Raw genomic sequence first — 12,486 nt, 5'->3', positions numbered from 1 at the left:
CTGGTGGCGCAGTGGTTGAGAGTCTGCCTGCCGCCCCGGTCCGGGAAGAGCCCACATGCCGCGGAACGGCTGGGCCCGTGAGCCATGGCCGCTGGGCCTGCGCGTCTGGAGCCTGTGCTCCGCAACGGGAGAGGCCGCAACAGTGAGAGGCCCGCGTACAGCAAAAAAAAAAAAAAAAAAAAAAAAAAAAAAAAACTTAAAAGATTTTTTCACAAGCACAGAACTATTTTTGCAGCATTTTTGGTAATAACCAAGATTGAATAAATCAGGGTGCATCCTCCTAAGAGAGCACTGGGCAGTTGTGGACATGAGGAGTAAGTTATTTCAACTATGCAGACCTAAACTGTCAGTAACTATCAGAATACTTTGTGCAGTTAGCTTTATTTTGGCAAGAAAGTGAATATAATTCATATAGTTTATGCATTTCTATATATTTATGCATTTATATCTTAATAATGGAAAAATAAAAACTGTATACAAGGAGCACCTGTGAGATGAGGAGAAGGAAGAGGACAGAGGAGAAAGGATGAAACTATAGCGCTCAGAATGTACTTGTTTTGTTTTTGTTTTAGAATTATGTAATTATAGCGTCTGAATAGATATAACAAAATAGTTTAAGATATAGTCACATAAATGAAAACAAAACTAAAATAAACCTGTGTAACAAACTTTGGATTTAACCAAAAAAGAGGAATTATTTCCAATGAAAACTAAAGTTAATATGACAGTGTTCTACATTAATAAATAAGAGAATGAAATAAAGATCAAACATTTCCATCATAATATTTTGAGTAAAAAATTTATTTAAATTTTGAAATTACATACATGTTGTTTCTAAAAACTTCTTAAAAGAAATGCCATATGGACAGATGTGCAAACAGGAAAAGGCAAAAACATAGTGTGCTCTTTTTCCTAGTTTTTTCCTAGTTCTGACCAAGTTTTTACGTGTTACCAGGTCATCCAATCCAGATTGTTAGACCTATTCTTTTTTTAATTTAAAAAAGTTTCAATTAAAACACTATGTGAGGAGTAACATCAGCAAAATGGTGGACTAGTAAGCTCCAAGCCCTCTTCCCCCACAGAGATTAAAAACAAAACTGTCAACTGAGAATTCTATACCTGGCAAAACTCCCTTTAAAAAATGAGGGATGGACTTCCCTGGTGGCGCAGTCATTAAGAATCCGTCTGCCAATGCAGGAGACATGAGTTCGAGCCCTGATCCGGGAAGATCCCACCTGCCGCAGAGCAACTAAGCCCATGTACCACAACTACCAAGCCGGCACGCCACGACTACTGAGCCTGCGCTCTAAAGCCTGTGAGCCACAACTACTGAGCCCGCGTGCCTAGAGCCCATACTCCGCAACAAGCGAAGCCACCACAATGAGAATCCCACACACGGCAACGTAGAGTAGCCCCTGCTCGCTACAACTAGAGAAAGCCCATGCACAGCAATAAAGACCCAATGCAACCAAAAATAAATAAATAAATAAACAAACAAACAAATTTATTTACTTAAAAAAAGAGCATATATGTATTTTAAAAAGAAAAAAAGGAGAGGGCTTCCCTGGGCATAGTATTCACTTTTCCCAGTTGTCCACATGCCACAACTACTGAAGCCTGCGAACCTACAGCCCATGCTCCAGAACAAGAGAAGCCACCAGAATGAGAACCCCGGGCACCGCAATGAAGGGTAGCCCCCACTCACCGCAACTAGAGAAAGCCGCGTGCAGCAACGAAGACCCAACGCAGCCAAAAATAAATATAAATTAATTTTTTTAAATGAGGGAGAAATAAAGACATTACCAGATAAACATAGCTGAAGGGAGCTCATTACCACTGGACAGGTAGAGATTTTTATGTTTTGTGCCCGACTATATCCCCAGTTTTAACACATACCTGCATTTGATGGTAACACATGACATATATGTCAAGTTTAAATATATAATCCAGGTGGAGAGGGTGAGGGCTTAATGGGAGGTAACAGCAGTGCAGAGAGGAGAATCAGAATGAATCGCAGAAGAATGTAGGGAGTAGAAACCTCAAGACTGCTTCAGCACCCTGCCTAGATGATGAACCTATTAACATTCTTTAAAATTAAACGGAGGGGCTCTTTCCCATCTTGCAAGATGGCAGGTGAAAAGGCTGAGAAGCCAGATACTAAGGAGAAAAAACCTGAAGCCAAGAAGGCTGAGACTGGTGACAAGGTTCAAAAGGTGAAGCAGGTTAAGAAGGGGAAATCCCACTGCAGCTGAAACCCTGTCCTGGTCAGAGGAATTGGCAGATATTCCTGATCGGCTATGTATTCCAGAAAGGCCTTGTACAAGAGTAAGTATTCAGCATCTAAATCCAAGGTTGAAAAGAAAAAGAAGGTGAAGGTCCTTGCTACTGTCACAAAACCAGTTGGTGGTGACAAGAATGGTGTTACCCAGGTGGTTAAACTTCGCAAAATGCCTACATATTATCCTACTGAAGATGTGCCTTGAAAGCTGTTGAGTCACGGCAAAAAACTCTTCAGTAAGCATGTGAGAAAACTGCACCAGCATCACTCCTGGGACCATCCTGGTTATCCTCACTGGGCACCACAGAGGCAAGAAGGTCATTTTCCTGAAGCAGCTGATCTGTGGCTTGCTACTTGTGACTGGGCCTCTGTCCCTCAATCGAGATACTCTGCGGAGAACACACCAGAAATTTGTCATTGCCACTTCCATCAAAATTGATATCAGTGGTGTGAAAATCCCAGAACATCTCACTGACGCTTACTTCAAGAAGAAGCTGCATAAGCCCAGGCACCAGGAAGGTGAGATCTTCAACACAGAGAGAGAGAAATACGAGATTACAGAGCAGCGCAAGGTTGATCAAAAAGATGTGGACTCACAAATTCTGCGAAGAATCAAAGCTGTTCCTCAGCTCCAGGGCTACCTCCTCTCTGTGTTTGCTCTCACAAACAGAATTTATCCTCACAAAGCAGTGTTCTAAACTTCTTACAAAGAACCTAATTAAATAACTCAGTCCATTTCCTTTGTGTCTTTTCTCTCTCTCTTTTTTTTAAAATCTGCCTGAAGGTACGGTATGACTCAGCCAATTTGATGGGATGTTAGCCTCTACTAAGAGGAGTGGGATTGGAGGGGAGTGGTATCAGCTGCAGTGGAATTCCCTCTTTGGATCAACATTCTTAGCTTCCTAAGTGTCTTCTCAGTTTTTTTCACAAAGCATCTACAAATACAAAGTAGTGGCATTTCCCCAACCATCACTGAACAAGTCCGTACTAACTGTACATGGATAAGAAACAACTGTGAGCTCTTCAGGCCACAAACTTCCCTCCCTTTCCATGAATTAACATCCATTTCTGCCCAATTCAGTCTTTCTCCATAGTAATTACTATTAGTTTCTTGTGTATCTAGTTTCTTAAAGCATACACAACAAATTAGTATAATTACCTTTCCCCGTTTTTAACCAAAAACCCCATGTGCAGTACATGCTATTATACAGATAACAAATGAATTTGATTATTCCATAGGAAGTGTCCATCTTTACTGATGCATAGTATAGTAGTGCATTCTATGGATATTTGGGTTTCCATTATTTGTAATTATACAGGTTTCCCCTGCTATCCAAAAGTGGAGTATGCCTCTGAAACCTTCTGTAAGCCAAAATAGCAAAGATTGAAGAAATTGCCTTATGACACATCTTGCTAACAGAGGCATAAAATGGGATAAAACACAGATGCTCACAGACAATTCAAAGTGATGGCTCTGGATGCTGAGATGCCAGAGTGTAGTAGTTCCCAGGGAAAGAGCTTGGCAGTGCCACTCCCACTGCCCAGACATGCTGCCGTCTCTAGTGGCTCTCTGCAAAACAAACTGCTGTTTTCCCCCTCTGCCTTTTTTCATAAATGTGAAAATCTCAATTTTTTTCCAGTTAACAAAGACAGGTATGAATGAAGTTCTTTCGGTTAAAGCAAACTTTCAGAAAGTACTGGGTACCGGAGTGTGATGTAGTAACTTGAAGTGTGCATACAGATGAGCAAGTACCAGGTAAGAATTAGCTTTTTGCTGAGTCAAAGGATTTAGGCAGTTTTGGTAGATGGTGCCAAACTGCTTTCCATGGAGGTTGTACCAATTTATACTCATGTATAAGAGTGCCCGTTATCCTACAGGCTCCCTAAAATGATGGGTCATTAGACTTGGATTTTTGGCAATAGATAGGTGAAAAATGACTGATGGGTTTTTAAAGCTGGTTTTATTGATAATTTACATTTGGTAAAATTGATTTTTTTGTGTGCAGTGCTGTGGCATCTATACAGTTTGGGAAGCACCACCATCACCCAAGTTCCTTCATGTTTTTTCAAACGTCAGTTTCCACTCCTAGTAACCACTGATCAAATTTTTGTTTTCCTAGTTTTGTCTTTTCCAGAACATCAGGTAATATGTTTTCTGGCATAATATCTGTGACATTTGTTCACATTTTAATGGTTCAGTAGTTCTTTTTATTGTCAGTCAGCATTCTATTGTATCAATGTATCACTGTTTATTCTAAAATATACCCATTGAAAGATATTTGGTTTGTTTATAATTATTGGAGATTATGAATAAAGCCACTATAAACATTCACATACAAAAAAAAAATTAAACAGAGGGGACTTCCCTGGTGGTCCAGTGGGTAAGACTCTGCACTCGCAATACAGGGGACCCGGTGTTCAATCCCTGGTCAGGGAACTAGATCCCGCACACTGCAACTAAGATTTCACATGCTGCAACTAAGAAGTCCACATTCCACAACAAAGACAGCACGTGCCACAACCAAGATCCAGAGCAGCCAAAATAAATAAACTAATTAATTAATTAAATACTAAAATTAAACAGAAAAGAGAGATGACTAGTAGAATAGTAATACCAAAAAATTATATTGATGAAGCGAAATATAGTAAGAGCTATAAGGAAAGAAACAGAACTACTGCTAAGAGAAATTAGGAAATAAATTTGTTAAAAAGTTTGACCATCTTAGAGTAGGAATAAACAGTTTGTATTAGAGACAAGAAAGGCTTTTAAATCCAAAATTTGCCCTCCTTACTGACCACAGCTGACCCTTAAGAACTGCAGTCATTCAATAACAAATAAAGGCTCTTAACATTCCTCTGATTAAAAAGATTCTACAGGGGTGTAATTGGAGTTAATTAAGAAAATGCTGGACTTCTCTGGTGGCGCAGTGGTTAAGAATCTGCCTGCCAACACAGAGGACACGGGTTCGAGCCCTGGTTGGGGAAGATTCCACATGCTGTGGAGCAACTAAGCCCGTGTGCTACAACTACTGAGCCTGCGCTCTAGAGCCCGCCTGCCTAGCGCCCGTGCTCCGCAACAAGAGAGACCACAGCAATGAGAAGCCCATGCACCACAACGAAGAGTAGCCCCCACTCGCCGCAACTAGAGAAAGCCTGTGCACAGCAACGAAGACCCAACGCAGCCATAAATAAATAAATTTATTTTTAAAAAAATGCCTCTCTCCAAGAAAGGGATATGAAGATACTCAGCACAGTGTTTGTGGTCTGAATATTGGTTGAACCAAACTGTTTAATGTCTTGTAAGTGGTACACTAAGAACCAAGAAGTATCTGAGATCTTTATACTGAATGGAGGTGAGATATTATTGGAATTAAGATATTAAGTACATATAAAACATGCTTCTATTTCACAGTAACATTTATATCTGGGAATTCTTCACATCCCTGATCATTCCTGCCATTTGAAATTTGCAAACATTCAGTCATGTTTTTCTTATGTGACTCTTTCAGTTCACAAAATGGGAAAGGACGATCATCTCTTTCAGTGATGAGAGAAATTTAGAGAAAAATTCCTATCAACTTCCACTAGCAAATTGCACCTGGAAAATAATTTTTAATAATGTATGTAAACAATGGCTATAGAGATGCTAAAACAATGCTCAGTAGCTGTGAGTTCAACACACTCTTTACTGATCTTCAATGCATGTGGAGTGAAGGCTTTAGAATGGATGTGAGGATCAGTCAGTTTGGTCAGAAATGAAAGAGGAATTCAGACAGGCTATCAGAGAGAATGTGGAGAAGAAAATCAGGCAGCCATAAAGCAAGTAGACAAGGGTGACATATGTCTCTGGTTCCCTCTATTTTCTCACATCTCTGGGGGCTAGAAGCCTGAGATCAAGATGTCAGCAGGGTTGGTTCCTTCTGAGAGCTGTTTCATGACTTTCCCAAAACTTCTGATGATTTGCTTACAATCTCTAATGATTCCTGTTACACAGAAGCATCAACCCAATCTCTGCCTTCATCTTCACCTGGCATTCTCTTCTAAGGACTGTATCCAAATTTTCTGTTCTTATATGGATTCCAGTTATATTGAATTAAGGGCTTACACTACTGCATTCTGACCTCATCCTAACTTAATTCTGGTATGTGTAACAGACGAATGCCACAGACATAATAACGTTCAAAACAAGGAAAACACAAAAGAGAAAATTTTGTAGGTCACCATTTACTTCCACTCAATTATAGTCAAAAAAAATCCATGGTGATAGTGTAAATAGTGGTTACCATTGTAGGAGGAGCTATTGACAAGGATGGGCCACCAGGAACCTACCGAAGTATTGGAAATATTCTAAATTTTGATCTGAGTGAAGAATATTTTGGTCTATACCTGTGTAAAAATTTAAGTGAACCCATAAGATTTGTGTGCATCATTGTACATTTTAGTTAAAAAATGAAATAAAGAGTAAGTGGAAGGAATTTTCTGGCACTCCAGTGGTTAAGACTCTGCACTTCCACTGCAGGGGGCACGGGTTCAATCCCTGGTCAGGGAACGAAAATCCCGCATGTGGTACAGCCAAAGAACAGAAAGAGTAAATGGGATTTAAAAAAGAAACAACACACTTCCCTTTCAAGAACTACTCAACTTCTTCTAATAGCTTGATTTTATGAGTAAAGTCAAGAATTTTTTTTTTTTTTTTTTTTTTTTTTTGCTGTACGCGGGCCTCTCACTGTCGTGGCCTCTCCCGTTGTGGAGCACAAGCTCCGGACGCGCAGGCTCAGCAGCCATGTCTCATGGGCCCAGCCGCTCCGCGGCACGCGGGACCCTCCCGGACCGGGGCACGAACTCCCATCCCCCGCATCGGCAGGCGGACTCTCAACCACTGCGCCACCAGGAAATCCCTGAAGAATATTTTTGTTGGCTTTATTTTTCATCCAATTGGAGCATAGTTTTTGTTGAGTAGAGATGATTAAGATACAGAAGATCCAGGAAATAAATGAAGCAAATTCACAGAGAAAACATGAGAAAGTATGATGCATACCCTGTTATAGCAATTGGCCATGGCCTGATGCAAGAATTCTACTGTGGAGGACAAGAAGGGAAAGAGAAGTTCCGAAACAGATATAGGTGAATCTTTAAAATTGATGACCAAGGAATAGAAGTGTATAGACTTTATTTCCATAAGGTGCTGAGATCAGGCAAGATGATCACAATGCTAATGACAGCAGGGATAAAAACCACTAATTCACCCACAGCATCAGGCTGTGTTCTGTACTCTTCTCTTAAACATTTTATCCTAATAACATTTTTGCACAGTAGATGCCATATTACCCCATTTTAACAAGAAGGAAACTGATGTACAGAGTTCATTAACTTGCCCAGGGTCACACTGCTCAAAAGTAGCAGAGCTGGGATTTGACACCATGTGGAATGGCTCCAGAGATGTGTTCCTGGGTGCTACACTAAGGAGGAAACAACTCATAGCAGCTGTGTGGGGCCAACAGCCATGGAGGAAGGTAGACATGAGGTAAGGGGGAAGTGTGAGTGGGAGGATTTAATGGTCACAGTGGTCGGGGAGAGGATGATTTGCTGACGATTTTGGTCCAAAGAGGACATCTCACAGACATCAACTATCATCTACTCTCACCCACATTTCATAAAAGAAAGGACTTTCGTTTTTGGTTTTTTGGCTGCGTTGGGTCTTCGCTGCTGCGCGCGGGCTTTCTCTAGTTGCAGCGAGTGGGGGCTACTCTTCGTTGCAGTGCGTGGGCTTCTCATTGCGGTGGCTTCTCTTGTTGCAGAGCACAGGCTCTAGGCGCACGGGCTTCAGCAGTTGCAGCACGCAAGCTCAGTAGTTGTGGCTCGCGGGTTCTAGAACACAGGCTCAGTAGTTGCTGTGCACGGGTTTAGTTGCCCCACAGCATGTGGGATCTTCACAGATCAGGGATCAAACCCGTGTCCCCTGCATTGGTAGGCGGATTCTTAACAACTGCACCACCAGGGAAGTCCCTATATTTAATTTTTTGATGTCTCTTCCTAAAATTTCACAAATCTTTGCCTTTGGGCAAAAAAATAAATGCTATTTCATATTTTTTATTTCATTAGTTATACCCAAATTTTCTCCTTTCAATCTTAAGTGGTGTTTTCCAAATTATAATATTAAAAAATTTAATTATAAACTATAAATTTCATTGTGAAAATTTTAACAAATCTATAGGTGTATAATTTTGTGGGTGTGTGGTATGCGGCTTCTCACCGCTGCGGCCTCTCCCGTTGCAGAGCACAGGCTCCGGAAGTGCAGGCCAGCAGCCATGGCTCACGGGCCCGGCCACTCTGTGACATGTGGGATCCTCCCGGACCGGGGCACGAACCCGTGTCCCCTGCATCAGCAGGTGGACTCCCAACCACTGCACCACCAGAGAAGCCCTAGGTGTATAAACTTAAGGTGAATCTTCACTCTGACACCCCCTACCCTGCTCCGTTCCACCGTCTCACCTCAAATAGGTAACCCTGCTTCACGTAGTGAAGTATCCTTTTGGAGAATTTACATTCAGTCACTAAGATTTCTCTTAAATCACATCTGCTGCTTTATGGCTGAGTGAATTCATCTTCTTCGTCTCTTACACAACATACTAATCAATGTCTAAGGGATATGAATGGACATGAGTAATAAGATATGTTCTTCTCCTACTCACCCACCCCACCCTCAGCTAGATCATTTTATCACTAGTGTTGTAGTTTGTTTACCGAGGCATGTCCTCACACTTAAATACAAATTGTTCTCTTTATTTCAGTTACTGAAATATGATTGATATATATTTTACAAAGCATTTAATTTACTGAATCCTAAAGTGCACAATCATTTTGGAAACAAGATTAGAAAAATATATCATATAAAATTGTATGCATTCATCATGCTAAATGATTTTCAAAACTATTTAAATTTTTGGTTGTTTTGTAACCTTTTATATGTTCTGTCAGATGCAGCTACAAAACGGAACATGAGAGAGGCCCAGGAAAACAAATTTTATTATAGTCACAAGCCCTAGAGACACAGGCACTCATGGCAAGAGGAGAACACATGGGGAGAGGTCACCAAGGGAGTGGGCTCAATCAAGTAGGTGGGGAGGAGGGAAAGAGAAGGAGGGGGAGGAATCTGTGGGCTAGTGCCTTTATTGAGTTCCAGAGGGGACAAAGGGTGAAGGAGGATTTCACTGGAAGGTTTGAATGTTCCTTGGTCACAGTCAGGGGAGGGCAAAAAGAGGAATTTGTGGCAGGGGCCAGCCTCCACACTGGTGCACCTGGTCACTCTAGTGGGATGTTTATGCTCAGTCTGTGAGGGTGTTGAGGCAGCAGGAAAACCTGAATTTTTACAGTTTACAATGTAGCAAGCCAATTTTTAAAAATATCTAAAATTTAAATCATTTGACTATTGGTTGTTTTGTTTTGTTTTGTTTTGTCTGCATTGGGTCTTCGTTGCTTCATGCGGGTTTTCTTCAGTTGCGGCGAGCGGGGGCCACTCTTCGCTGCGGTGCGTGGGCCTCTCATTGCTGTGGCCTCCCTTATTGCAGAGCACGGGCTCTAGGCACGGGGGCCTGAGCAGTTGTGGCTCTCAGGCTCTAGAGCACAGGCTCAGTAGTTGTGGTGCACAGGATTAGTCGCTCCGTGGCATGTGGGATCTTCCCGGGCCAGGGCTCGAATCTGTGTCCCCCGCATTGGCAGGCAGACTCCTAACCACTGTGCCACCAGGGAAGCCCTGACTATTGTTTTTGATACAAAAGACAGATGATATAATTTTTGTTTTTTCTTTTCTATTTTTTTTTATTTTTTTGGCCACACTGCCCGGTATTCAGGATCTTAGTTCCCTGACCAGGGATTGAACCTGTGTCCCCTGCAGTGGAAGTGTGGTGTCCTAACCACTGGACCGCCAGGAAATTCCCAACATAATTCTTTATTATAGGAAACTGACCTTAATGTCAGTTTCCAATGTATATATGAAACATTCAATGTCCTTTTCAATGTAACTTGGCTTTTTCTGGTGTTTATGAGAAAATCATATTTTATAATGTGTGATTTTTTTCCTAAGAATTACTTATTCATATACATTTCCCCCCCAAAAAACACTGAGATTATAATCACCTCTTATTGTTCTGTATATTTACATGTTTTCATTGAGTTTTACTTTTTTATTTGTTTTAGGAATCTTTCAGCAATAGGTATGATAAAAGTGAAAAAAGTTCTAATTTTTATAAATACAAATGTGCTAAAGATGTTTTAAGTCCACAGGTTTGGTACATGCTTACTAATACTTTGCCCAGGCCAAATTATGAAGATATATTGCAGCATTTTTACCTAAGAGATTGACTGTTCCTTATGTTTAGATCTAGTGTCTATTTATTTTCTCTAAGATTAAAGTTGGAAATACAGCTCTAATGTCTTAATTAAATCTCCAAATATTTTAATAGCATATATTAAATAAGTCATTTCTCCAAACTAATTCATCAACTTTTATCATGTATAAACTTCTCTAGACTTATCATATAAATAACTGCAAACACAGATAATTAGCAAGCTCCTTGTTCTATTCTATTTTTTGGCTTTTGCCAGTAGCATCCTATAGTTATTATTATACTTTATACATAGTAAGGCAAGTTCATTTTGTTAAACTGATTTTTTTTTACAAAATTTGCGTTATTTTTATTTATTTATTTAAAATTAATTAATTTATTTTTATTTATTTATTTTGGCTGTGTTGGGTCTTCCTTGTTGCTCGTGGGCTTTCTCTAATTGCGGCAAGCGGGGGTTACTCTTCATTGCAGTGCGCGGGCTTCTCATTGCAGTGGTTTCTCTTGCTGCAGAGCATGGGCTCTAGGAGCGTGGGCTTCAGTAGTTGCAGCATGTGGGCTCAGTAGTTGTGGCACACGGTCCTTAGAGCACAGGCTCAGGAGTTGTGGCGCACGGGCTGAGTTGCTCCACGGCATGTAGGATCTTCCCGGACCAGGGCTCGAACCCATGTCTCCTGCATTGGCAGGCGGATTCTTAACCACTGCGCCACCAGGGAAGCCCCAGCACTAACTTTTGTAGTTATTTTTATATAATTTATAGACATTTCATTTATATGCGTCAATTTTTTGGAGTTACTGCTGTACCAAAATTGTGCAGGAGCAGCTTCTTCAGGTGGAATCCTGTGACATCGGTGCTCAATTTCCTTGCTTCTCTTACATGGCAAATAGTTTCAGGATTATCTTGGAAAGCTGGTGTCCTAAATGTAATTAAGATATTTTTTCCTCTCCTCAAGACACTCTGTTTACTTATACTGGGTCTTATATTGAGTCCATAAACTGGGTACTAGAATTAGGCATTTTTGTAGGGTTGTCCAAATTTTCCAGAATTTTTTTTCAATGGAAAGGGAAACGAAATACATATCAGTTTAAAATCTAATACTATACTAGTTAGTATTGTTTTTATCAAATGTGGATTTTAAGTTTTATTAAAATTCTTTGGTTTTATATTTGCATTTATTTTGTCTCACATAAAAACTCTTTCCCATTTATTTTAAAATGTTTTATTCCAAAATACTCTACCAATGCATTATAGTAAAATATATAAACAATACGTAAGGTTTCTTTGTAGGTAGTTTTTATATATTTATTTATTCATTTATTTATTTATGGTTGTGTTGGGTCTTCGTTGCGGTGTGCGGGCTTCTCATTGCAGTGGCTTCTCTCATTGCGGACATGGTCTCTAGGCACATGGGCTTCAGTAGTTGCTGCACACAGGCTCAATAGTTGTGGCTCACGGGCTTAGTTGCTCCACAGCATGTGGGATCGTTCCGGACCAGGGATCGACCCCGTGTCCCCTGCATTGGCAGGCGGATTCTCAACCACTGAGCCACCAGGGAAGCCCTGTAGGTAGTTTTGCCTCATATTTTCCCCTTAGGGATATACAGTCAAAATTCTGTATTTGCAATTCACTTGAAGTATTTCATTTACACATGGAGACCAACAACTGGATATTCAATCACTGTTTTTAACCTGGGTATTTAGTGGTTTTAAAACATTTACTTTGCTTTAATATAATTTAATAATTATGCGAAACACGTACACTTGTACAAATAAAACACTCTAACAAGTTTTTTCCTTAAAAGTCTAGCTTTAAATTCTGCCCGATCCTATACAAATATGTGTTCTATGCCTGTATTTTCATTCCTT

The 12,486-nt window shown here is 40.4% G+C and overlaps 1 pseudogene across 1 annotated transcript; it reads left to right on the top strand.

Annotated features, from left to right (window-relative positions):
* The first annotated feature begins 2,126 nt into the window (after positions 1 to 2,126).
* On the top strand, positions 2,127 to 2,976 carry LOC309976454 (large ribosomal subunit protein eL6-like; annotated as a pseudogene). Its single transcript has one exon. The product of its transcript is annotated as a large ribosomal subunit protein eL6-like (transcript).
* Positions 2,977 to 12,486: the final 9,510 nt, after the last annotated feature.

The sequence above is a fragment of the Leucopleurus acutus genome, assembly GCF_964270905.1.
Source record: "Leucopleurus acutus genome assembly, chromosome: 20".
Lineage (NCBI taxonomy): Eukaryota > Metazoa > Chordata > Mammalia > Artiodactyla > Delphinidae > Leucopleurus > Leucopleurus acutus.
This window is presented reverse-complemented; position numbering and strand designations above follow the sequence as displayed.